We start from the raw sequence: 25,890 nt of genomic DNA, 5'->3' as shown, positions 1-25,890 counted from the left end.
CACATTTAATTCCCAAAATTGTAAGCAGTGAAAGGGGTCTAGACACACACATCATGACTGAAAGGCTCAGGTTCCAAAGTCAGACTGACTCGGGTTCAAACGCCAGCCCTAACTCCTGTTACTATACAATATGGGGCAAGTTGCCTCACCCAACCAAGTTTCTGTGTCTTCATCTGTGACATGTGGATAATAGTTTCTACCTCACAGGAGAGTCATGATGATAAAATGAATGAAGCACGAGTGGTGCACCTTAGCATTGTGCCTTATAAGTATCAGATATTATTGTGATTACTATAATTTTCTGCTGCATTTCTATCCTCCTGAGGAGTTCAGAAATTCAAGTTAGATCTTGATCTTTGACAAATGGCACACACAAGGCTATTGAGACAGCGTGCACAACAGAAGCCCCCCCGCACTCATGTAATGTGCCTTAAAGTTTATCCAAGCCAAGTCTGGGAATTCCCCAAAGAAAATACTTTCAACCTCTTTAAACTCTTCATACTTCCACTTCTTAGAGGAACTACAAACATAGTTTTCTGAATCCAAGTGCTTCCCAATAGTTATAGTTCTTTACCACAATGCAGATGCCTATCAATAATGTTAATTTTGATGATAAGTTGTTTTATGAAAGTTAAAAAACAAAAATTTGTTGAACTGACCCTAGACATAAAAGTTTTATTGGAAATGAGGATGTGGATCAAAATCTTCAAAAACCTTTTTTTTTTTAACATCTTTATTGGAGTATAATTGCTTTACAATGGTGTGTTAGTTTCTGCTTTATAACAAAGTGAATCAGTTATACATATACATATATCCCCATATCTCTTCCCTCTTGCGTCTCCCTCCCTCCCACCCTCCCTATCCCACCCCTCTAGGTGGTCACAAAGCACTGAGCTGATCTCCCTGTGCTATGCGGCTGCTTCCCACTAGCTATCTATTTTACGTTTGGTAGTGTATATATGTCCATGCCACTCTCTCACTTTGTCCCAGCTTACCCTTCTCCCTCCCCGTATCCTTTTCTGTTCCCAACATACTGGGGCATGGTGGCAGCAGCAATGTGAATGCAAGGACCAGCTAAGGAATATTCTGCTGTCCTTGGTTCTCTAGACTTCTCAGACTCTATAGGCTGAGGAGATTACCCAAGGTATTTGAAGAGTTGGGACTAGATATGAACTCCAGAACCTTTCCTTTCAGGGTGAATGAACTATCAGATCCATTAGGAAACCATGAACAAATACACATAATCAGAAATATGCGTTACTAAGAATGGTTCAGTCCATTTCAGAGAGACCCCTTCAAACAAATGGATCCTTCTGTAGGGCATGAAAAAGCCTCCACCCTCTCTCCCTTGTATCAGATAATACCCAACAAGGAACTGCATCCAGTGAAAGCTCAACAAACACTTCTGACTAAATAACTCCCACTGGGCAAGCCCATTCCCAAGGGGAGTAAATGAGTAAGAAGACATGTTATAAGCTTAGCGTTTTTGACATGTAGTTTTCTCTGACTCTTTGAAGGAGTCTATTTCAAAATAATGATACTTATAAATGTGAAACAATTTGAAATATGAACTAATTACTTTACATAATGTTCTTTAGGTGCCAGGAAGCATTAATAGCCCTTCATGTTTGAAATGATGAAACAGATCTGTACAGTTGGCTGGCCTAAGGCACTGCAGTGAGTTGATTAAGAACCAGGAACGCCCAAAGTAGATCCTGTGGTTTAAATCACACAGCTGGCTGTCACTGTTTCCAAAGCCGTGAAGGAAATCCTAGCCAATTAGTAAATCAGCGACTCCAGTGCTGCAGGAGGTGGAGGTACCAGCTGCCTTGTACTGTACACCATAAGACAGCTTCACACTCCTGCAATGACACCTCGATGACAGGGAATCACAGGTCCCAGTTTTCCCGGCTTATTGGAATTCAAGTGAGTATCACAGTAGATGGCTCATAGCTTGGTGCCCCAGCTGGTTACAATTCAAAGCATGACTAGGTCCTTATATTCTCAGAAAATCCTTCCCTTAGCTGGCTTAAGCATCCTGTTTAATTAGCAGACAAAACCAGTTGAAGCATGATCCTACTCTGAACCTAAAGGAAGCACCATTGTTCTAACACTGTGCTAGCAGTATTTTCCATTTATGCAGTTTCATTCATTCATATTCAGTCATCCGTACAACAAACATTTCAGAGCTCCAGACGCTGTTCTAGGCACTAGGGATACAGCAGAAAACAAGAAAAACAAAGTCCCTTGGTAGTATGGAGCTACATAGTGTAGGAGGAGACAAATACTAAACAGATAGATAAGCTTAACGTCAAGGAGGGAAAAGGACCAGGAAGAAAAATAAAAATTTGTTATATAGAATGGTCTGGGAAGGACTCTCTGGGGAAGAACACTGCAGCAAAGACCTGAATGTAGTGAAAGAGGCAACTATTGTGAGCAACTTGGTATCTAGTCTTTCTCATTCTTTTTGATGTATATAAATATAAATGTTTCTGCAAAAATTGAAACACACCTACTTTGTTTTAAACTTACATAATTTATTTCAGTAACCCACCAATTGTTGGAATTTAGTTTGTTTCAACATATTGGAATTTATAAAAATAATTGACTGAAAACTAATTATTAATTAATTACAAAATAGTGGATAATGAAGACTGTAAGTAACTAAAAGACTAAAGGCTGGAAAATGTGCCGATGGTATATCCAAAGATCATTTTCATGTTGACCAGTTTGCTCTTAGCCAATTACTGCACTTCACCCAGAACACTCCTTTACTATTTCACCATCACCTTCATAATCAATCATTACCCTGGAGAGCCTATGAGCCACTCCAACACACAAGTAATTCAAGAGCTACCATCCGTGGCATCGAGAACCAAGAAAGAACATCTGAGCAGGAAACATCATCTGGCTCCCCTCCTTAAACAGACAAGTCCCTTACTGATAACAAAATACACCTGGAACCTTCCTAATGCTGTGGAAATTCTACCTCAGCCTAACCTCTGCTTTCATGTGGATCTACCCCACTAGCCATCCACTCTCTGCCATACCCTGCACTGCTTCTCTGTACCCCAGCTTTGAAAACTTGAGGAGGTGACCTAGATACATGACATAAGAAGTACTGAATTCCCACAGGATGCAATCCATTCTGTCACTTAGTACAAGGGAGGGTATGAACTGAAAGAAGAGTCATGGGAGCCTAGCCACTGTTCCCCCCTTAATAAGTTAGGTCTTTTCAAGGACCTTGGGGCCCTGCTGCACCTGTGATACAAAGCCTAAGGAAGAGGAGACTTCCTGTTCATCTCTTTAAGTGGGCCAACTCACTAGGCTGTCACCCGAACCCCTCCACCCTCATTTGTTCCCCACTTACCAGTCCTTACTACTGTACTTATTCCTTGGCCATTATTTATAGCCCCAGCCCATCTCTGTGGTTGCCTTTTATGCCCTCTTATCTGGGCAGCCTTCAAAATTCCCTTAGTTATTTTCCACCTTAGCTTTCTAGCAAAGTTTGATTTTATTCACTCCTCCCCCCATCAAAAAAAAAAAAAGCAAAACCTCATAAAATATAGCTATCTGGAGTCTTTTTAGACAAAGATGGACAGCCCCAAGTTCAACTAAACATACAAACCTTTTCAAAGTTGAAAACAAATGTATAAATAATATGAACTAGAGTATAAATATTTGACTTAAAGTATCTGAGAAACTATCTCTGTAGGTGTGCTAAATATGAATTGTCACATTCAAGTAATTTGGATAGAAGCCTTTTCCCTTTCTACAGAATGGGGATGTCTGTGAATTGTGAAACTGCAATTTGTTCCAAATTGGAAAGAGAGTTGGAAAGAGAAAAATAGGGAGGCAGCAGGTGGGTGGTAGAAGCATTGTTGTACCAATCTTTCTGGAAACTTGTTTCCATTGCTAAGATGAGCACACCACTTCCACCTAGTTGGCAGGTGGAACTCACAGAGGCAGTTTTACAATATTACAAAGTGCCATTTGTAGCTGTATTTGCAAAATTAAGATTATGGAATGTGCCCTATTAATGTCATCTAATTTGATCTTTCAAGACAAATCTAGGACAGATGCGTAACAACAAAATATATGGACAAAAATTGGAACAACAGAGTGCAGACTTAGAACTTTGTGATATGATGGAATGTTATAAACACATTCTCCAGATTATGAACTTCTGCCTTTTCCAATGTGTTCAGTTCAATGCAAAGGCAGACCTCTAAGGAAGCCCCAGTGGATGACCCAATGCAATATCAGGACTAAAGCAATGCACCAGGCAAAGCAAATTTCCCTGTGGGTATTTCCAATAAAATCCTAGTGACAGCTGATTACATGGACTTTATTTAAATAAATAAATTACATAATTTCCAAGGAATGCCAATTAATGCTTACCAGCTATTCTTGGTCTCATGTTTCTGTATGAACAAACTGGAGTCAGGAACTAGAGATTGACCAGATGGGACTTGGACCAAGACCCCCTGCTAGGACTTGACTGGCTCAACACAAGTAACTTCTGGAGATCCTGCCAGGTCAAAATGGTGGTGTAGTATCAGATATTGGGTTTCCCCACCTCAAGTTGGGGGTAACGTATAGGACTTGCAGAGAGCAACAGGTCTTTGTGCAAACAGGAGCTCTGTAAAGGACAAAGTCAGAGGCACAGAAGTCAGGCTGGGAGCCACGGGGGTCTGGAGGCCAATAGCATTGATACCTCTGGTTTTGCTGGTTGTCACAACCTGGTATTACTGTGATCAAAAAGCAATGTTGAGGAAAGTCCTTGCTCAAGGACATATTAAAGGGCTTACATGGGCACTGACATTATTCTCACCACACAATCCATTAGTCAGTGCTTCTCTAGAAGAATGTACGCTATTTCTCCAAAAGAATTTACAAGTTACTCTTTTTAAAATTAATATAACCATATTTGGGATCATCTGGATGACCAGTGACCAAAGTCGTTTATGTTCATGACTGCATTGGTGCCAAAAGGAACAAGTTTTTAATTGTCTCAGAACAACTGAAGAGAATGTAATATGTAAATGATAAACAACTAAGTGAAGGCTAAGCAAGTTTTCTGTGGTAAAGAGAGAAAAGTAAAAAAAAAATTTTTAACATCTTTATTGGAGTATAATTGCTTTACAGTGGTGTGTTAGTTTCTGCTTTATAACAAAGTGAATCAGTTATACATATACATATGTCCCCATATCTCTTCCCTCTTGCATTTCCCTCCCTCCCACCATCCCTATCCCACCCCTCTAGCTGGTCACAAAGCACTGAGCTGATCTCCCTGTGCTATGCGGCTGCTTCCCACTAGCTATCTATTTTACGTTTGGTAGTGTATATATGTCCATGCCACTCTCTCACTTTGTCACAGCTTCCCCTTCCCCCTCCCTGTATCCTCAAGTCCATTCTCTAGTAGGTCTGTGTCTTTATTCCCATCTTGCCCCTAGGTTCTTCATGACCTTTTTTTTTTTCTTCTTAGATTCCATATATATGTGGCATACGGCATAAAACAAGGGTTTGCATACGGTATTTGTTTATCTCTTTCTGACTTACTTCACTCTGTATGACAGACTCCAAGTCCATCCACCTCACTACAAATAACTCCATTTCGTTTCTTTTTATGGATGAGTAATATTCCATTGTATATATGTGCCACATCTTCTTTATCTATTCATCTGTTGATGGACACATAGGTTGCTTCCATATCCTGGCTATTGTAAATAGAGCTCCAATGAACATTTTGGTGCATGACTCTTTTTGAATTATGGTTTTCTCAGGGTATATGCCCAGTAGTGGGATTGCTGGGTCGTATGGTAGTTCTATTTTTAGTTTTTTAAGGAACCTCCATACTGTTCTCCATAGTGGCTGTATCAATTTACATTCCCACCAACAGTGCAAGCGGGTTCCCTTTTCTCCACACCCTCTCCAGCATTTATTGTTTCTAGATTTTTTGATGATGGCCATTCTGACCGGTGTGAGATGATATCTCGTTGTAGTTTTGATTTGCATTTCTTTAATGATTCATGATGTTGAGCATTCTTTCATGTGTTTGTTGGCAATCTGTATATCTTCTTTGGAGAAATGTCTATTTAGGTCTTCTGCCCATTTTTGGATTAGGTTGTTTGTTTTTTTGATATTGAGCTGCATGAGCTGCTTGTAAATTTTGGAGATCAATCCTTTGTCAGTTGCTTCATTTGCAAATATTTTCTCCCATTCTGAGGGTTGTCTTTTGGTCTTGTTTATGGTTTCCTTCTAATTTCATTCTTTTACGTGTAGCTGTCCAGTTTTCCCAGCACCACTTATTGAAGAGGCTGTCTTTTCTCCACTGTATATTCTTGCCTCCTTTATCAAAGATAAGGTGACCATACGTGCATGGGTTTATCTCTGGGCTTTCTATCCTGTTCCATTGATCTATATTTCTGTTTTTGTGCCAGTACCATACTGTCTTGATTACTGTAGCTTTGTAGTATACTCTGAAGTCTGGGAGCCTGATTCTTCCCGCTCTGTTTTTCATTCTCAAGATTGCTTTGGCTATTTGGGGTCTTTTGTGTTTCCATACAAATTGTGAAATTTTTTGTTCTAGTTCTGTGAAAAATGCCAGTGGTAGTTTGATAGGGATTGCATTGAATCTGTAGATTGCTTTGGGTAGTAGAGTCATTTTCACAATCTTGATTCTTCCAATCCAAGAACATGGTATATCTCTCCATCTACTTGTATCATCTTTAATTTCTTTCTTCAGTGTCTTATAATTTTCTGCATACAGGTCTTTTGTCTCCTTAGGTAGGTTTATTCCTAGGTATTTTATTCTTTTTGTTGCAATAGTAAATGGGAGTGTTTCCTTAATTTCTCTTTCAGATTTTTCATCATTAGTGTATAGGAATGCAAGAGATTTCTGTGCATTAATTTTGTATCCTGCTACTTTACCAAATTCATTGATTAGCTCTAGTAGTTTTCTGGTAACATCTTTAGGATTCTCTATGTATAGTATCATGTCATCTGCAAACAGTGACAGCTTTACTTCTTCTTTTCCAATTTGTATTCCTTTTATTTATTTTTCTTCTCTGATTGCTGGGACTAAGTAAAAATTTTTAAAAAGAGAGAGAGAGGAAGAAGAACTCAACTTGTCACATGGCACATAGTGATGTAGCCAAACCAATACCAGAAGAACTGCAATAGGTTATACCAGGTTCATACTGAAACCTTTGGAATAAGAACTAATTTGTGGTATACTGTACAGTTAAATCAATTATGAATGCCACACATTTCAGGTCCTCTGTAGTACAAGGCTAAATTAAGCAAAAGAGAGGACATTTTGATAAATGTGTAGGACTACCTATCATAGGACAGACACACATCCTGGCCTCAAGAAGAACTGGCTCCAGAAGCTGGAAAACTGCTCAAAACTCAGACAGGATCCTCTCTCTCAGGTCTCTGCTCTCACCACTGACTCCTTCTCCCCTCTCTCCACAGAGCATCTTCCTCTGCTCCCAGCCTGCAATGCAGAATATGGCTGTCCATAACTCCCCAGCTTGAGTCAACAGGCCCAGCAATATGAGGGGAATGTGTTTCTCAATTCCTGTTCTAAATTTCCAGCGAATAAGCTAGGTCAACTTGGGTCAAGTTCTCACACCTAAACCAAGCAACCATGGGCAGAGGGCAGAGTTATTTTATACCCACATGGTTGCTGGGAGCCGCCCCCAAACCCCATGTGCATGAATTGAGAGGGGCCAGTTAAGAAAGTCACTGAAAGCTGGACAGATCTCTCCAAAAATGTTAACAGTAAATAATATATAAGGGTTCTGATTTTTGTGCAGTCCACAAAGACAAAAACAGAGCAAAATCTTGGAAACACTACTTCTTTATGACAGGATTGCAGTAAATTCTCAGCCTGTTTTCATTTGCTCAAAGGCTAAGTGTGAGTCCTCTTTGATATATTTCTCTCTTCCTCTATAGTTTTTTGCTAGATCTCTGCCATGCAGTTCCTTAGGAATAGCTTCTCTCTTCACCGGAATGGTCCTGAAGCTGCCCCTAGCTCCTCTGAGCTCTGTCTCCGGTACCTCTGTGTTCTCCAGAAGCCACTGTGTTCTCTCTTCTGCCCCTGGCTCCCAGGGTAGCTTCCTGACTGGACCTGGCCTGAAAGAGAGTCCAGTACACTTCCTCTGTAACACCTACACAATGTACAGTTAATCCACTCCTCATTCGGCAACCTGTGGGTACCACAGATGATGCAAATAGAGGGAGTCTTGATCTCATCTTCAAATCTGCTCAACCTCTTTCATATTGGATTGAGAGTAAACCCCATAAAGAACATGATGCTGGAAGCATGTTCTTTCTATGCCATAGATTAAAGAAACTTAAAAACTAGAAAAGGGGGCAGTGTGATGTTTTATACAGACAGCAGTTTCAGAATATTTTACTAAATTTTCCAGTGGGAATTGTGATAGAAGTTATTGGTTCTGCCCAAATAGCAGTGATTGACTTTATATAAGATGACTAGATGGGCAATCTCCCCCACTTAGAACAGAGTAGAGGTAGTGCCCCTCAATTCTGCACTACCTTTGTATAATATTTCGCAGTGTCTTGTCAGGCTGTTTTCTGCTATCCAAAGAGAGGAGACCATGTCTTTTTCTCTTTTTATCCCCACCACCTAGAAAAGTAAGCAGCACATAGCAGATGCTGTATAAACATTTATTGGTTCATTCACAATACTCCGTGAATGAAAAAAAAAAAAAACAACTACAAAAGGGTTTTATTTGAAGCAGGATTACAATCACTAAACAGATGAAAGTAAAGTAAACTCCACTGAGTAAAGTCATGTTTGGGACACATTTTTTAAAATGCACTCTCAGCCATGTATAATTTGTGAATTTTGAGTGCTCTCTGGCAGATAGGAAAGACCATGCAACTGCTTTGAATATAGATGTTTTTATAATGGGACAAGGATATTTCTTTTCACTGCTGACAACCATTTACATTTTTCCACTTGAGGTTAACCTAATCTTGTACCTTGTCGTTTTCTGTCTCCTGCAGAAGTAAATCCTCTGTCTATAAATGTATACAACCGTAATCCTATGAGCTTCACAAAGACAGTTTGACAGTTTTGACTGGGTAACAATATTTAATAGCTCAAGGGGTAGCTGACAAAGAAGTAATTAAGAGAGAAAAGATTTTCACAAGCAGATAAAAATTCTTCCTGTAGCACAGTTTGCTGACTACAAAGGTAGGACTTAAATCCAGAGATAAATATTAGAGATAATTAGTTACTGGGTCCTTTCAAAAAAAGCTAAAAATAAATTTGAGTTTAAACCCACTGAATGTAATTAATGTCAGTTACACCTCAGTAGCCTTATTTCTATGTTTTTGTAATTTTTTTAAAAGTTGGCATTAAAAGATGATCAGAAACGCTAGAGTATGTTTATCTTTATTTTATTTTTATTGCAGTGTAGTTGGTTTACAATGTTGTATTAGTTTCAGGTGTACAGCAAAGTGATTCAGTTTTACATATTATATATAAATAAATATATATATATTCTTTTTCAGAATTTTTTCTTTATAAATTATTACAAGACATTGAGTATAGTTCCCTGTGCTATACAATAGGTCCTTGTTGGTTATTCTATTTTATATTTAGTAGTGTGTATATGTTAATCCCAAACTCCCAGTTCATCCCTCCCCCCACTTTCCCCTTTGGTAACTGTAAGTCTGCCCTCTCTGTCTGTGAGTCTATTTCTGTTTTGTAAATAAGTTCATTTGTATCATTTTTTAGATTCTATATATAAGTGATACTGTATGATATTTGGCTTTCTCTGTATGGCTTACTTCACTTAGTATGATAATCTCAAGGTCCATCCATGTTTCTGCAAATGGAGTTATTTCATTCTGTTTTATGGCTGAGTAATATTCCATTGTGTGTGTGTAGGATAGATAGATAGATAGATAGATAGATAGATAGATAGATAGATAGATAGATCGATCGATCTCACATTTTCTTTATCCATTCATCTGTTAATGGACATTTAGGTTGCTTCCATGTCTTGGTTGTTGTAAATAGTGCTACAGTGAACATTGGGGTGCATGTGTCTTTTTGAATTATAGGTTTCTCCAAATATATGCCCAGAAGTGGGATTGCTGAATCATATGGTAACTCTATTTTTAGTTTTTTAAGGAACCTCCATACTGTTTTCCATAGTGGCTACACCAATTTACATTCCCACCAACAGTGTAAGAGGGTTCCCCTTTCCTCCACACCCTCTCCAGCATTTATTATTTGTAGCCTTTTTGATCATGGCCATTCTGACTGGTGTGAAGGGGTTCCTCATTGTAGTTTTGATTTGCATTTCTCTAATAATTAACGATGTTGAGCTTCTTTTGTTATTGAATTTATGAGTGGTTTGTATATTTTGAATTAATCCCTTGTTGGTAGCATTTGCAAATATTTTCTCCCATTCTGTGGGTTGTCTTTTCATTTTGTTTATGGTTTCCTTTGCTTTGCAAAAGCTTATAAGTTTGATTAGGTCTCATTTGTTTATTTTTGCTTTTATTTCTATTGCCTTGGGATACTGACTTATGAAAACATTGGTACGATTTAGGTCAGAGAATGTTTTGCCTATGTTCTCTTCTGGGAGTTGTATGGTATCATGTCTTATGTTGAAGTCTTTAATCCATTTTGAGTTTTTGTGTATGGTGTGAGGGAGTGTTCTAACTTCATTGATTTCCATGCAGCTGTCCAACTTTCCCAACACCACTTGCTGAAGGGACTGTCTTTTCTCCATTTTATATTCTTGCCTCCTTTGTTGAAGATTAATTGACCATAAGTGTGTGGGTTTATTTCTGGGCTCTCTATTCTGTTCCATTGATCCATATGTCTGTTTTTGTGCCAATACCATGCTGTTTTGATTACTGTAGCTTTGTAGTATTGTTTGAAGTCTGTGAGGGTTATGCCTCCAGCTTTGTTCTTTTTCCTCATATTTGCTTTGGCAATTCTTGGTCTTTTGTGATTGCATATAAATTTTAGGATTATTTGTTCTAGTTCTGTGAAAAATGTCATGGGCAATTTGATAAGGATCACATTAAATCTATAGATTGCTTTGGATAGTATGGCCATTTTAACAATATTAATTCTTATAATCCAAGAGCATGGGATATATTTCCATTTCTTTGAATCATCTTCAATTTCCTTTATCAGTGTTTTATAGTCCTCAGTGTATAAGTCTTTCACCTTCTTGGTTAGGTTTATTCCTAAGTATTTTTTTTAGATCGCATCTAACTTGGGATTTGGGTTTTTTTTTTTTTTTTTTAAATCCTAGTTTGGGATTTTTTTTTTTTTTAACTTTCCCTTTCTGATATTTCATGGTTAGTGTAAAAAAAAAATGCAACATATTTCTGTATGTTGATCATGTATCCTGCTACCTTGCTGAGTGTCATCCACATATAATGAAGAATGTCTCGTCTCTAATGAAGAATGTCTTGTCTTTTTAAGTATGGAAGTTAAATTTTGCATCATAAATGTTTTAGTATTTTATGGTTTCACAGTACTGAAGAAAGAATAAAAACTTCCTGACATCTATAATTATTACTCAATGACCAGCAAGGACAATGACAAAGGTATCTGGACCACTGGAAAAAGGGCCCTGAAAGCTCCAGTTTTAGCTGCTATTCACTTTAATAAATCTACAACTTGAACTCCAGAGTTTTACACTTCAGTTGCGAACAATTTGACAAATTCAAACTGACTGCGATACCCTACAGTGTGAATATTTACAATGAGAAACTGTTTAATTCCGTCTCAATTTCTGCAACAATTATGATCAGTGAAAGTATTCATGTTAATCTAAAATTTCTTTAGATGAGAAGAGAGGCTTATTTTTGTACTAAAGACAATCCATCTTAGAATTTCCTTCTTTATAATCATCTAAGTTCAAGTTTCTGCCTTTGGGAATTTGGTAATGGATGTTCTATATCTATTTGACTTCTTTTTTAATTTAGAAGATTACTTTTTTTCCCCTAGCCTTGATTTGTCTTGTTGTGTAGTTATTTGCTATTAATATTTAAACATATCCTTAACAGGTGATCCCTAATGAGTAACACTTTTACAAAACAAATTATCCTTTAGCTATTTTTTGCATAAGGAAAATTTAAATTGTGTAAATTATCTAGAATGATGTGAAAAATCTGAACCTTTAGCCATCTAGAAAATGACAATATTTCCACCCTTTTCTCAATAATGTTAGTAGTTCTCAACCCCCTTTATATCCTTAAAACCATTGAAAACTCCAAAAGAATTATTTGTGTGAGTTACATCTATTGATATTTACCATATTAGAAATTAAAACTGAGACATTTAAAAAATATTTACCTGTTTATTTAAGAATGACAATAATAAACCCAATGCCTTTTAAAATAGGCATATTTAATGAAAAATAACTCTTTTTCAGAAGAAAGAAATTTAAGTGTAAAGAGTGGCATTATTTTTTCATTTTGCAAAGTTCTTCAATGTCTGACTTGACAGAAGACAGCTAGATTCTAATATCTGCTTCTGTATTCAATCTCTTCTAATATGTTGTTTTCATTGAAGGTTATGAAGGAAAGTCAGCCTAATTCAGATATAGCTGGGAAAAGGAAGCATATTTTACTAGCCTTTGCACATAATTGAGGCTATTCCTCTTAGACATTAAAACAAAATTCTACAAGTGATAGCTTCTTACAGATTATTTGCAGTATGAAATCTGAAACTGCCTCAATGAACTGTTTGTAGTCTTATTACATTAAAATCCTTTGATCTATCTTGCACTTTGAACACATCTTTTTTTTTTTTTTTGAGATGATCATATGGTTTTTATTCTTCAATTTGTTAATATGGTGTATCACATTGATTGATTTGCATATATTGAAGAATCCTTGCATCCCTGGGATAAATCCCACTTGATCGTGGTGTATGATCCTTTTAATGTGTTGTTGGATTCTGTTTGCTAGTATTTTGTTGAGGATTTTTGCATCTATATTCATCAGTGATATTGGTCTGTAATTTTCTTTTTTTGTAGTGTCTTTGGTTTTGGTATCAGGGTGATGGTGGCCTCATAGAATGAGTTTGGGAGTATTCCTTCCTCTGCAATTTTTTGGAAGAGTTTGAGAAGGATGGGTGTTAGCTCTTCTCTAAATGTTTGATAGAATTCACCTGTGAAGCCATCTGGTCCTGGACTTTTGTTTGTTGGAAGATTTTTAATCACAGTTTCAATTTCATTACTTGTGATTGGTCTGTTCATATTTTCTGTTTCTTCCTGGTTCAGTCTTGGAAGGTTATACCTTTCTAAGAATTTGTCCATTTCTTCCAGGTTGTCCATTTTATTGGCATAAAGTTGCTTATAGTAGTCTCTTAGGATGTTTTGTATTTCTGCAGTGTCTGTTGTAACTTCTCCTTTTTCATTTCTGATTTTATTGATTTGAGTCCTCTCCCTCTTTTTCTTGATGAGTCTGGCTAATGGCTTATCAATTGTGTTTATCTTCTCAAAGAGCCAACTTTTAGTTTTATTGATCTTTGCTATTGTTTTCTTTGTTTCTATTTCATTTATTTCTGCTCTGATCTTTATGATTTCTTTCCTTCTGCTAACTTTGGGTTTTGTTTGTTCTTCTTTCTCTAGTTTCTTTAGGTGTAAGGTTAGATTGTTTACTTGAGATTTTTCTTGTTTCTTTAGGTAGGCTTGTATAGCTATAAACTTCCCTCTTAGAACCGCTTTTGCTGCATCCCATAGGTTTTGGGTCGTCGTGTTTTCATTGTCATTTGTCTCTAGGTATTTTTTTATTTCCTCTTTGATTTCTTCAGTGATCTCTTGGTTATTTAGTAACGTATTGTTTAGCCTCCATATGTTTGTCTTTTTTACGTTTTTTTCCCTGTAATTCATTTCTAATCTCATAGCGTTGTGGTCAGAAAAGATGCTTGGTATGATTTCAATTTTCTTAAATTTACTGAGGCTTGATTTGTGACCCAAGATGTGATCTATCCTGGAGAATGTTCCGTGCGCACTTGAGAAGAACGTGTAATCTGCTGTTTTTGGATGGAATGTCCTATATATATCAATTAAATCTATCTGGTCTATTGTGTCATTTAAAGCTTCTGTTTCCTTATTTATTTTCATTTTGGATGATCTGTCCATTGGTGTAAGTGAAGTGTTAAAGTCCCCCACTATTATTGTGTTACTGTCGATTTCCTCTTTTATAGCTGTTAGCAGTTGCCTTATGTATTGGGGTGCTCCTATGTTGGGTGCATATATATTTATAATTGTTATATCTTCTTCTTGGATTGATCCCTTGATCATTATGTAGTGTCCTTCCTTGTCTCTTGTAACATTCTTTATTTTAAAGTCTATTTTATCTGATATGAGTATAGCTACTCCAGCTTTCTTTTGATTTCCGTTTGCATGGAATATCTTTTTCCATCCCCTAACTTTCAGTCTGTATGTGTCCCTAGGTCTAAAGTGGGTCTCTTGGAGACAGCATATATATGGGTCTTGTTTTTGTATCCATTCAGCCAGTCTATGTCTTTTGGTTGGGGCGTTTAATCCATTCACGTTTAAGGTAATTATCGATATGTATGTTCCTATGACCATTTTCTTAATTGTGTTGGGTTTGTTTTTGTAGGTCCTTTTCTTGTGTTTCCCACTTAGAGAAGTTCCTTTAGCATTTGTTGTAGAGCTGGTTTGGTGGTGCTGAATTCTCTTAGCTTTTGCTTGTCTGTAAAGCTTTTGATTTCTCCATCAAATCTAAATGAGATCCTTGCCGGGTAGAGTAATCTTGGTTGTAGGTTCTTCCCTTTCATCACTTTAAGTATATCATGCCACTCGCTTCTGGCTTGCAGAGTTTCTGCTGAGAAATCAGCTGTTAACCTTATGGGAGTTCCCTTGTATGTTATTTGTCGTTTTTCCCTTGCTGCTTTCAATAATTTTTCTTTGCCTTTAATTTTTGCCACTTTGATTACTATGTGTCTCGGCGTGTTTCTCCTTGGGTTTATTCTGTATGGGACTCTCTGCGCTTCCTGGACTTGGGTGGCTATTTCCTTTCCCATGTTAGGGAAGTTTTCGACTATAATCTCTTCAAATATTTTCTCGGGTCCCTTCTCTCTCTCTTCTCCTTCTGGGACCCCTATAATGCGAATGTTGTTGCGTGTAATGTTGTCCCAGAGGTCTCTTAGGCTGTCTTCATTTCTTTTCATTCTTTTTTCTTTAATCTGTTCCGCAGCAGTGAATTCCACCATTCTGTCTTCCAGGTCACTTATCCGTTCTTCTGCCTCAGTTATTCTGCTATTGATTCCTTCTAGTGTAGTTTTCATTTCAGTTATTGTATTGGTCATCTCTGTTTGTTTGTTCTTTAATTCTTCTAGGTCTTTGTTAATCATTTCTTGCATCTTCTCAATCTTTGCCTCCATTCTTATTCCGAGGTCCTGGATCATCTTCACTATCATTATTCTGAATTCTTTTTCTGGAAGGTTGCCTATCTCCACTTCATTTAGTTGTTTTTCTGGGGTTTTTTCTTGTTCCTTCATCTGGTACATAGCCCTCTGCCTTTTCATCTTCTCTATCTTTCTGTAACTGTGTCTGAACACATCTTTTAACCATGCATAATTTTGTATCATCATACTTTGGTTATTAGAAAATACTGGTTTCCTGAGTTGTGCAGATTTTCCAAATGTTGACATTATGTCATACAATATCAAAGAATCACATTTCTCATCAGAAAATCCTTTAAGTATTAGGAAGCTATCAAGCTTATAGTAGCAAATAAGTTTCCCAATATTTGAATCTTTGCTTGAATTCTCTAATTTTATCATTGACAACAAACACTGTCAGTCGTTTTCCTTGAAGTGACAGGTTTAATTCATCCATTTTATTTTTAGAAAATGTCTGCCAAATACCCAAGTCAAAACAACCATAGTTTATATGTCAATTATTCTTTCAAATAAAAATGGTGTTTCATGAGGAAAGTCAGTAGTTCAGCTCACAACTTAAACAACTGCAAAGTTTTTTTTCCCCCAGAAATAACCATCATATTCTAGAATGCAGCAGAAATGTTTTATGCATTTCCCATTCTATTACACAGAACGTTACAAACACTCGAGGATTGATATTTAATAAAATTCATAATTCACCAAGGACGTTGTTAGTTGAAACTGGCTTTTTTGTTTTTAACTGCAAATGTATGGCAAGGAAGAATGCAATGACTACTACTATGGTTTGGTGCCACTGCTTTGATTTGTTCTGAGGTACCAGCCCTTTTACTCTTCATTGCTTTTGTGTCATCAGTGCAAATGTCAACACAGTGAAAAAGGTAAATAAAGTCGATATAATTATGAAGTTTCCCCACCCCCCCCCAAAGACTCTGAAAGGATCTCAGGGACCTGCAGGGGTCGAGGGACTAGACTTTGAGAACTGCTACTCTACGTAATGTTCAGTTTAGTCTTCACTTCTAAGGCTCAGGTTTGAAAAGTGCTAAAACTTCAGCAACATGGTCTAGTGAAGACAGAGAAGCCAAAACTGGGTTAAAAGGGACAAGAAAAATTGCCCCAATTGGAGGACTATCCCTTCAAATAAGTGAATTCCAGTGCCAAGTGAAATTCAAAGTCAGACTGGTGGTAAGAGTGGCAGCACTGTCATATGAAGAATCAACCTGTTTATTTGTAAAAGAATCACAGCCACTAGTTATAGAGCTAGAAGTGATTTCCCCCAGAGATGCCATCTGACAAGATTTAAGCAGGATATTAAGTCTCTGACTAGGTAGGTTAAAGTCAAACACAGTGTTCACTCCTAGCAGTAGATGAATAATGTGCTGGTTAGTAAACTGAGGCAGATACCTAGCCATTACAGATAGAACCAACTGAGGAGAGAGGTTAATTCAAGGGAAGAGAGAAGAGGGTAAGCAAATGCAAATCCTATAGTATATAGATTCCAAAGGCACACAACCAAGCTCATCAGGTCTTAGGTCTATACAAGCAGGATTAATCCTAGACCACACCAGCTGGCATCTGAGTGAGGTTAATAATAAACCTCATTCTTTGGTGAGTCTTGGTCCTGAAACTAGGAATGGTAGAGTTTACAGATTTAAAGCTTGAATGACTTCATCTACAGGGTTCTCAAGAAGGCAAAGATAGACATAATTTCCCAAACCAATTGAAATGATTTTATTTTAATGATCTTAACAATTTGACCAATTATTATTATTATTAGAATGGAGCTCTATGAAGAAATAATTTTAAACCATAATCTTCAGGGTCCCGGGACTCGGCGTGGGGGACTATCTTATGGTATTTATAACATGTGTAGAAGTAAGATGTATGACAACAATAACACAAAATGTGGGAGGGAAATAAATGGCTTAAACTCTTGTAGGGTTATTGCATTGTTCGGAAAGTGAAAAAGACCAATTTAAGGTAGACTGTAGTTAGTCAAGGGTGTATATTGTAATCTCTACTGTAATCACTAAAACAATAATGCAAAACTGTTTAGCCAAAATGTAGTAGAGGAGATAAAATGTTATATTTTAAAAATCTTGTTTAATGGAAAAAAGTCAGGAAAGTGAGGAAAAAAGAAAAAGTCAGGAGAAAAGAACAAATGAGACAAATGGAAAATAAATCACAAAATGCTAGAACATGTTACCTGAAAGAAAAGACAGAGATATGTTACAATAATAGCATTAATAATTATTGAGGTGCCAGGCCCGGTGCTACACACTTCATGTGAATATTTCATTATCCTCTCAACAATTCAGTAGACAGGTATTACTATCTCCATTTTGTTACTGATAGGAAAACTGAGGCTTTTAGTAAGGAGCAGAGTCAGCATTACAATCAGAGTTGCCTGACCACAAAACCCAAGTTTTTAACAATTCTGCTAGTATGCTTCTCTTCAGGTTATAAAGAAGATCCAAGTCTCTAGACAGCCAGACCTGCAAAGTGATGAATTTATCTGTACTATGGTAACGTGTTAATAGTATGTTCAGTTTACTAGAATACAGTGAAAACTAAAGACTATGATATACATATATGTATTTATATATATACCTATAACTAAATATATACTAGTTGTAAAAACACAATAAATATATACTAAATATAAATATAATAAAAATTATTATACGTGTTTGTACATAATATACATGTGGATATATATCTATTGATCCATATCCGTCTCTATCTATCTACATTTTAGACCAGAGCGTGACATTGAAAGGACCTTTATTTTGAAACAATTACATATATATAAATAGTATTGATTTTACTTGAATGATAACAGTTTATTTTTCAAGAGGTTTTGAAATCTAGTGACAGAAAACAATAAAATTGGTTCAATGTAAAATCAGTTAGTATGTATCCAGACATAAGACTTCTGGGAGTTTAGAAACTTTGAGGAAAAATTTTTGCAAAAGATAACAGAAGTTAAGGAGAAGTGTAGATATATATTATAATTACTGTATTGCTGTTCTTTAGGTTTAGGGATTTATAATGAATTCTGTATAGCTTAATCTGTTCATTATATTTTCATTTTTACTTGTCTGGATGTATATCCAGAGAATGCCATGTACACAATTGTCTGCCTCTTTTCTCTGCAAGTCAGAAGGAAGAGCATTCTTATTTACCCTCACTATCTGGAAAGCACAAATACCTGTAGTGGTCAGTTAATTGTAAAATTGAGTGGTCCATCAAGTGAATATAGAAGTATCCAGGAGCAGTTTAAACATTCCTGACTCTAAGATCCTGAAGAAATATGTCATAATATTTCATCATCACGACCAATGGTCCCTTAGGTGAAAAACTGATGAGATGAGGGAGAAAGGACATGAGAGTCAATGACACAAATATAAACAGCAGGTGATCCAAAACCTGATTATACTTCTTTATGTTCAGCTTTGGCAAATAAGAGAAATGGTTTGTACCACTTCTATGTGTCCATAACCACAGGCGCAATGGAGATTCTGGCTGAAAGAACAGACAACATAGGATTAAAACTTAGTCAAGATGGCATATCCTAGAAAGGCATAGTCAAAGGCTGGCTGGGTATCTTCTAACAACAAATATTCAAACCAAATTCTTTAAATAAAACATTTTACAGAAGAGACATAAATTTTTCTGGCTGGTCTAAATTATTTCATGCAGACTCTGAGAGATAGTTTATTCTTTACAAAATGTTTATCAATATTATATGTTTCGATTAATATATGCTTGAAGGTCCTTGAAAAAAAATTCACCAAAGCCTGGGGTAAAGAATAATTAAAATTCAGAATAACTAAACTGAACTCTTGGCATGATCTTCTAAACTTCAAATCACTGGCAAATGCTCCTTCCGTGCGTTACCCTTAAAGAGCTGTTAGCCCTTTTTTGGTTCAAATCCCTAACCTAAGTGTTTTGAGTCTTCCACGTGCCTAGCACTATGTTAGATTCATTAGGGGATGCAACTGAAGTCCATGACATAGCTCTGGTCCTAAGGAATTGATCCTTTCCTTAGGAAATCAAAATACCCACTCTGAAATGTAGAAAAAAACAGGATCATAAAATATTAAGACATGATCATTTTGACACAGAGACAGAGAGCTGTGTTTTAAGTGAATCTCAAAGGAAGGATAGAATTTTGAAAGGGAGGATTGAGGAAAGGACATTCATTTTTCCGTTTGTTCCCATTTCATCACCATCTGAAGGTGAGAATGAGAAAACCATATTTGGAGTCAGTGAGAAGACTGGCTTGTCTAGAAGAGAGTTTGATATGAGGAATAAAGGGATGGGGAAGTACATTAATAAATGTTGAGTGCCCCTATCATGGCAGGGCAGTATTATTAGTAGATATGAATATGAATGTGGATATAGACAAAGTTATAGATATCGATTCACACTTAGGTCTTCAGCAGCCCTTGGTAGTAAAATTGGTATTGCCTACATTTTACAAATAGGAAAATACAACTTGCCCGAAATCATGCAGCTAATAAGTGGTGGGGGGTTAAGAGTCAAATCCAGGTCCTTCTGACAGTAAAATTACCTGTTACATAAGGCTTAGATAGGTACCTAAGGCAAGACCAGACTGAGCCTTAGAAATTACAGTTTTATCTCCGTCACAACTCTGGATCAGTGGGCAAGCAAAACCCCAGCTCCCTTTTTGATGTTCAGAGAGGCCTCTCATTTCCCATGAAGCACTCCTTGTGGTCAGAGGGATTCACAGAGCAGCTCAGGGTCCCCTGACCTTCGATATCTTGGCTAAAACAGAAGCCAACCAGAGATTAGCATTTAGTCACAGATTGTTTAATTCAAGATGATGACATAAGAAAGAGCTGAGGTCTAATAACTATATAAACAAACTAGATTCTTGCACTAATCCACTTTACAGAAGAAAAGAAAAACAACCCAGAGTTTCTGATGACTGGAAACGTTTGGCTTAATGGACTAGTTGTCTCCTTTGCCTAACAGCTGCTGGTAATATTGACTAGAATTGTTTGGCAAATAGAGAATCTGAATACATTATGTATAACTACACCATAATGTCACCACCTAGTGATTAAATATAAACTGACTTTCCGTATTAATGTTATGAGGGAATAAGATAACACATCCCTGATGTTCATCTCACCAAAACATTTTTTAGAAATTGAGATCAAATCAGTCTTTTCTCTGTGATGATCAGAAAATACCCCAGGATTTGTAGATGCTATACTGTAAGCTCCACAAAGGAGGAGTATATCTATGCACATATAACAAATATTTGTTGAGCCTTCTTTTTCTTCTCTGAACTTGCTCTTTTCTGAATCACCTTTAAAAGAAGTAGCTTCTCATATATGTAAAGTAATAATAGGAAAATATCTCCTGAGCGCATCTTCAAGGATCCTTGAGCTACCAGATAAAAACTGATGTGGCTAATGATTTTATCATAAAGAGGTTATCAACCCCTTAGTTAAGTATGCTGAGGAAGTAAGATGCTCTCAGCACTGTACTAAAAGTTTTAAGGGAAATGTAATTCCTGGTTCCTATTCTCAAGCTTACCGGGAAGAAAAATAAACCTAAACCAAAGCATAACAAAAACTCTACACAACTAAGGAGAAAATTGTGAGTGGTATATAGACAATAGATATCACAGAAAGACTAAAGAAGAGATCATGATGGGCAGGATTGGTCAAAGAAGGCTTCAAGAATGTGGCAGATGGTATTTTACTCCCAACTCTCTGCTCCCTCTCTTGTAAGAGCATTATACAGCCCATCCCTTGCCCTGTCTCTTCATGGGTAAAATATATTTCCACACCCCCTTGTCATACTTGGCCAGGTGACAATGGGGTGTAAGTGCATGTGTATACAACATGACTGACCAGAAATTCTAAATGCACATGCAGGGCTCTTTTGGTCTCTTGTGTTCCTGCCTTCTGCCATGAGGACAGTATGTCCTAGATAAGCTGCATAAGCTGTCCTTAATGAGCCAGGAATTACCAAATCCACTGAGTCATAAGATTAACAGAGAACAGAAACAAATCATTAGACAATGGAAATAAAATATTTGGGATCCAGCCTGAGCAGGTCAGGAGAGCAAAAATAAGTTGCATGAACAGATGGTCTAAAACCCGATGTCATCTATCCTGATACATGGACATCTTTCCTTCAATTTACTTCTGGGGTGAGCGGGGCCTACAACCAGCTGATGGAGGAAGAAAATCTCAGGGCTTGTACACAGATGGATTACCTCCCTATGTGGGTGAAAGCTGAAAGTGAATGATCTGGAAGGCAGCAGTGAAACGAAATCCTCCCAGTGGGCAGAACTGTGAGCAGCGTGCTTGCTTATTTACCTTGAATGGAGGAAGAGATGGGTTGTACTTGGACTCCTGTGTAGTGACAATGGATTCACTGGTTGACCAGGGTCCTAGAAGAAGCAAAATTGGAAGACTGGAGACACATGGAGGCATGTGGAGGGACCTGTTGGTGTGAGCACAAGCATGTAAATCTATGCTTCTCACATTGATGCCCAGGAAAGAGGAGTCCCTCAGTAACCTGGCAGAGGTCCTCTCTCCTTGGTCAGGCTCTTTTCTCAGCCACTCCTGGGCTTGTGCAATGGATCCATAATGGTCATGGTATCAGGCCTTTTGTGAAGAGGCCCCAAAACATGGGCTCCTTCTCACTAATGGTCCTGCCACTGATGAAAATTTGATATTCCAGTAGTAGAGCCTAACACTGGGCTTGAAGAGGCCAGCCAGCCACTTGGTGGCAAGTTGATTGCATCAGACCTCTTTCACCATAGAAGGAGCATCAATTCATCCTTACTGAACTGAAACCTATTCTGGATGGGATTGGCTGTCCTTGTCCACAGTGCCTCTCACAGGCCTACAGGGTACCTGATGTACCAACATGGGGTCCTGCACAGTGTCACTGCAGGCCAAGGCAACCATTAACCAGCTGTAAGACCTCTGACAAGTTACCCTCTCTCTGAGCCCCAATTGCCTCATCTATAAAATGAGGAATTTAATAATAATTGTATTGGTTATAATGCATATAAAGGCATTAACATATAAGTCCATAGTGACTTTTAGTTCTGTGTCCTATCCTCATGTTTTATTTGGCCTCCTTACCATGAGCTGTTAGGGAAGGATAGTAGAAGAGGGCAGGGCCTGAAATCCAATAATGGTTATATTGGGGTGTAATGTTACAGGTGTGACTTCCATGAAGACTAAGACCAACCCAGCTTCACCTGCTGATTGATGTCTGCCATTCCCCCATCAAGGGCTCTCTTCCTTCAGCTTGAGGCTAATGTGAGAGAGATCCATTTTGCTGAAAATGTTTGTTTTAATTGTTCATCCCCAAAAGAAAGTTACTGTTGTATATAAGAGTATGTAATAACATAAAATAGCTTTCAAAGCTGTAACCTTTGATCAGAGAGGAAATAAATAAAACAGAGACAAAAAATAGAAAAGATAAATGAAACCAAGAGCTGTTTTTTTTTTTTTTTTTAAAGATAAAACTGATAAGCCTTCAGCTAGGCTCATCAAGAAAAAAAGAGAGAGGACCTAAATAAACAAAATAAGAAATGAAAGAGGAGAAATTACAACCAATATCACAGAGATTTTAAAAAATCAAAAGAGAATACTACAGTTATATACCAACAAATTGGACCGCCTAGAAGAAAGGGACAAATTTCTAGAAACATACAACTTGCCAAGACTGAATCAGGAAGAAATAGACAATCCAAACAGACTGATCATTAATAGTGAAATTGAATTAGTCATCAAAAAACTCCCAGCAAACAAAGTCCAGGACTGGACTGCTTCACAGGGAATTCTACCAAACATATAAAGAAGAGATAATACCTATTCTTCTCAAACTATTCCACAAAATTGAAGAGGAGGGAACACTCCTAAATTCATTCTACAAGACCACAATTACCTTGATACCAAAACAAGACGAAGACACTACAAAAAAAGAAAATTACAGGCCAATATCTCTGATGAATGTAGATGCAAAAATCTTCAACAAAAATATTAGCAGAACAAATTCAACAACATATAAAAAGGATCAAACACCATGATCAAGTGGGATTTATTCCAGGGATGAAAGTAAGTTTCAGTACCCCCAAATTAATCAATGTGATACACCACATTAACAAAAGGAAAGATAAAAATCACAGGATCATCTCAACAGAAAAAGCATTTGACAAAATTCAAAGTTGTAACCCTTTAAGACAGGAAATCAACACGACATTCTGCTTAGTTCTCTCACTGAGGAGAGAAAAAGACGACGGAAACCTCTGAGGATAGTCAATCAAAGGAGCTATGAAAAGCCGCTTCAATGTACATTTAAAATGGGTGAATTTTATGGTATATAAATGATATCTCAATAAAGCTGTTTTTCAAAAAACCTATCCAGTAAACCTTGGAGTGGAGGGCAGGGAGAAAGGAGCTATGAAGACAATGGTAGATCTTAAGAAATATCTCTAGATTACCATTAACCTAACAATTATAATGGAATTAAATTACATAATTTACTCTTTCTTTCAATTTTGAACTACTAAATAATAGTCATATTTTTTCCTTTCCTAGCAAACCTATTCACATTGGACAACTCCAAAAGCCATTTTTCATAAATATCCAGTACCTGATTGAGTTGTCTCCTGATGATGTGCTGGAGCTGGCTCGTACCAGCTCACAAGAGGCAACTGTTAAATTTTCAGGAATTTTGGTAAGCAGTTATTAAACACAGGCATTAAAAATTAAACTATCATTATATAAACTTGAAATTAAATAAAGTATATTAAAAACAAAAATTATAAATACTCCAAACTCACCCCATCCTAATTATTTTACTACTTTTATTTTCTGTGCTCTTAAGATTATTATTATTATTTTGTGGGGTTTTTTGGCTGCATGTGGGATCTTAGTTCCCCATCCAGGGATCAAACCCATGACCCCTGCAGTGAAAGTGCAGAGTCTTAACCACTGGACTGCCAGGGAAGTCCTATATTTCTATTAGACAGAAGAAAGCAGTCCTAAGATCAGGAACAAGACAAGGATGTCCACTCTCACCACTATTATTCAACATAGCTTTGGAAGTCCTAGCCATGGCAATCAGAGAAGAAAAAGAAATAAAAGGAATACAAATTGGAAAAGAAGAAGTAAAGCTGTCACTGTTTGCAGATGACATGATACTATACATAGAGAATCCTAAAGATGTTACCAGAAAACTACTAGAGCTAATCAATGAATTTGGTAAAGTAGCAGGATACAAAATTAATGCACAGAAATCTCTTGCATTCCTATACACTAATGATGAAAAATCTGAAAGAGAAATTAAGGAAACACTCCCATTTACTATTGCAACAAAAAGAATAAAATACCTAGGACTAAACCTACCTAGGGAGACAAAAGACCTGTCTGCAGAAAACTATAAGACACTGATGAAAGAAATTAAAGATGATACCAACAGATGGAAAGATATACCATGTTCTTGGATTGGAAGAATCAATACTGTGAAAATGACTATACTACCCAAAGCAATCTACAGATTCAATGCAATCCCTATCAAATTACCAATGACATTTTTTACAGAACTAGAGCAAAAAATCTTAACATTTGTGTGGAGACACAAAAGACCCCAAGTAGAAAAAGCAGTCTTGAAGGAAATAAACGGAGCTGGAGGAATCAGACTCCCTGACTTCAGACTATACTACAAAGCTACAGTAATCAAGACAATATGGTACTGGCACAAAAACAGAAACATAGATCAATGGAACAAGATAGAAATCCCAGAGATAAACCCACGCACTTATGGTCAACTAATCTATGACAAAGGAGGCAAGGATATACAATGGAGAAAAGACAGTCTCTTCAATAAGTGGTGCTGGGAAAGCTGGACAGCTACATGTAAGAGAATGAAATTAGAACACTCCCTAACACCATACACAAAAATAAACTCAAAATGGATTAGATACCTAAATGTAAGACCGGACACTATAAAACTCTTAGAGGAAAACATAGGAAGAACACTCTTTGACATAAATCACAGCAAGATCTTTTTTGATCCACCTCCTAGAGTAATGGAAACAAAAAACAAAAATAAACAAATGGGACCTAATGAAACTTCAAAGCTTTTGCACAGCAAAGGAAACCATAAACAAGACGAAAAGACAACCATCAGAATGGGAGAAAATATTTGCAAATGAATCAATGGACAAAGGATTAATCTCCAAAATATATAAACAGCTCATGGAGCTCAATATTAAAAAACAAACAACGCAATCCAAAAATGGGCAGAAGACCTAAATAGACATTTCTCCAAAGAAGACATACAGATGGCCAAGAAGCACATGAAAGAATGTTCAACATCATTAATCATTAGAGAAATGCAAATCAAAACTACAATGAGATATCACCTCACACCAGTTA

At 37.0% G+C, this 25,890-nt stretch overlaps 1 long non-coding RNA gene across 1 annotated transcript in view; it reads left to right on the top strand.

Moving 5' to 3' along the window:
- Positions 1-25,890, top strand: part of LOC309649572 — a 284,234-nt gene that overhangs the window by 188,526 nt on the left and 69,818 nt on the right. The gene's annotated exons all lie outside the window — the stretch shown is intronic.

This window comes from Balaenoptera physalus, assembly GCF_965194825.1.
Source record: "Balaenoptera physalus genome assembly, chromosome: 1".
In the NCBI taxonomy this organism is placed as follows: Eukaryota; Metazoa; Chordata; class Mammalia; order Artiodactyla; family Balaenopteridae; genus Balaenoptera; species Balaenoptera physalus.
Note: the sequence above shows the minus strand (reverse complement) of the source record. Positions and strands in the feature narration are given on the sequence as shown.